Below are 2,820 nucleotides of genomic sequence, written 5' to 3'. Positions count from 1 at the left end.
TAAAGTCCCGGATTTTGGGGGGATTGGGGCTCCCAGTACGGGACTGGGCCAAACTGGGAGCAGCGCCTGAGGGTCCCGACCCCCCGCGGTGCCCCCCCAGTGCCCCCCAAGCCCCCCCAGTGCCCCCCCAAGCCCCCAGTGTCCCCCCAGTGCCCTCCAGTGCCCCCCCACTGTTCCCCCAGTGCCCCCCAACTCCCCCCAGTGCCCCCAAACCCCCCAGTGCCCTCCAGTGCCCTCCCAGTGCCCCCCCAGTTCACACCCAGTGCCCCCCAACCCCCCCCAAGTGCCCCCCAGTACCCACCAGTGCTCCCAGTGTTCCCCCCAGTTCCCTCCCCAGTGCCCCCAACCCCTCCCAGTGCCCCCCCACTGTCTCTCCAGTGCCCCCCCAGCACCCCCAGTGCCCCCCAAACCCCCAAACCTTCCCCAGTGCCCCCCCAGTGCCCCCCAGTGCCCCCCAAACCTCCAAACCTTCCCCAGTGCCCCCCCAGTGCCCCCCAGTGCCCCCCCAAACCTTCCCCAGTGCCCCCCAAACCCCCAAACCTTCCCCAGTGCCCCCCCAGTTCCCCCAGTACCCCCCCAGTTCCCCCCCCAGTGCCCCCCAAACCTTCCCCAGTGCCTCCCAGTGCCCCCAGTTCCCCCAGTGCCCCCCCACTGTCTCTCCAGTTTCCCCCCAGTTCCTCCCAGTACCCCCCCAGTTCCCCCCCAGTGCCCCCCAACTCCTCCAGTTCCCCCCCAGTTCCCCCCCAGTGCCCCCCAAACTTCCCCCAGTGCCCCCAGTGCCCCCCCAGTGCCCCCAGTGCCCCCAACCCCCCCCAGTTCCCCCAGTCCCCCCCAGTTCCCGGTTCTGGGGTTTTTGGGGGGTCTGGGGTCATTTTTGGGGTTTTTTTGGGGGGTCTGGGGGTCCCCGGGGGGATTTGGGGTCACCTGGGGGGGGGCGGGGCTCGGGACTCACCTGGGGGGGGAGGGGGAGGGGGAGGGGGGGGGGAGGGCTGCCCTCGGTTTGGGGGGGGCAAAGAACCGGGGGGGGGAGGGGAGGGGAGGGGGGGGCCCGTTCTGGGATCGTTCAATGGAACCGAACCGGGACCGGGATTGGATCAGAACCGGGACCGGGATTGGAACCGGGCCAGGATTGGATCGGAACCGGGACCGGATTGATCAGAACCGGGACCGGGATTGGAACCGGGACCAGGATTGGATCGGAACCGGGACCAGGATTGGATCAGAACCGGGACCGGGATTGGAACCGGGGCTGGATCAGAACCGGGACCGGGATTGGATCGGAACCGGGATCGGGATTGGAATCGGAACCGGGACGGGATTGGAACCGGGACCAGGATTGGATCGGAACCGGGACCGGGATTGAACCGGACCGGGACCGGGATTGGAACCGGACCAGGATTGGATCGAACCGGGACCGGGATTGGAACCGGAACCGGGACCGGGATTGGAACCGGGACCAGGATTGGATCGGAACCGGGACCGGGATTGGAACCGGGACCGGGACCGGGATTGGAACCGGGACCAGGATTGGATCGGAACCGGGACCGGGATTGGAACGGACCGGGACCGGGATTGGAACCGGGCCCAGGATTGGATCGGGATTGGATCGGAACCGGGACCGGGGCTGGAACCGGGACCAGGATTGGATCGGGATTGGATCGGAACCGGACCGGGATTGGATCGGAACCGGGACCGGGGCTGGAACCCGGACCAGGATTGGATCGGGATTGGATCGGACCGGGACCGGGATTGGAACCGGGGCTGGATCGAGATTGGATCGGGACCGGGATTGGATCGGAACCGGATCGGGATTGGATCGGACCGGGACCGGGACCAGCTCGGGAACAGGAGCAGAACCGGGACTGAAACTGGACCGGGACTGGGATCGGAACTGGACCTGGAACTGGATCGAGATCAGAACCAGGACCAGGATCAGAACCGGGACTGGATCAGAACCGCACCGCATCAGATTTAGGAGCGGGGACCGGATCGGGACCAGGACCGGAATTGGACCAGGAGCGGGATCAGAACCGACCCGGGATCAGAACCGGGACGGGATTAGAACCGACCCGGGATCAGAACCGGGATCGGATCAGAACCGACCCGGATCAGAACCGGGGCCGGGATCAGAACCGGGATCGGGTCAGAACCGGGACCGGGAGTGAAACCGGGACTGAGCGGGATCAGAACCGCCCCGGCTCGGAGCCGGGACCAGGATCGGGATCAGAACCGAGCGGGATCAGAACCGGGACCGGGATCAGAACCGGGATCGGGATCAGAACCGAGCCGGGATCAGAACCGGGACCGGGATCAGAACCGGGATCGGGATCAGAACCGAGCCGGGATCAGAACCCGGGATCGGGATCAGAACCGGGATCGGGATCAGAACCGGGACCGGGATCGGGATCAGGATCAGAAGCGGTACCGGGATCAGAAGCGGTACCGGATCAGAACCGGTACCGGGGTCAGAACCGGTACCGGGGTCAGAAGCGGTACCGGGATCAGAACCGGGACCGGGATCAGAACGGACCCGGGATCAGAACGGACCCGGGATCAGAACCGGTACCGGGGTCAGAAACCGGTACCGGGGTCAGAACCGGTACCGGGGTCAGAACCGTTGCCGTTTCCCGGCTCCGTGTTCGGAGCTGGTCCGGGCGCGGTCCCGGCGCTGGGACCGGGCCCCGAACCGGGCCGGCTCCTGGCGGGGCCGCTCCCGCTGCCGCTCCGGGGCTGTCCCGGGCCGCTCCCTGTCCCGGGGCCGGGCCGGGCCGGGCCCTCCCGCGGGGCGGGGGAGGCTCCGCCGCCCTACAAGAGCCGGGA

The sequence above is a fragment of the Poecile atricapillus genome, chromosome 37 (assembly GCF_030490865.1).
Source record: "Poecile atricapillus isolate bPoeAtr1 chromosome 37, bPoeAtr1.hap1, whole genome shotgun sequence".
Taxonomy (NCBI): domain Eukaryota; kingdom Metazoa; phylum Chordata; class Aves; order Passeriformes; family Paridae; genus Poecile; species Poecile atricapillus.
Note: the sequence above shows the minus strand (reverse complement) of the source record.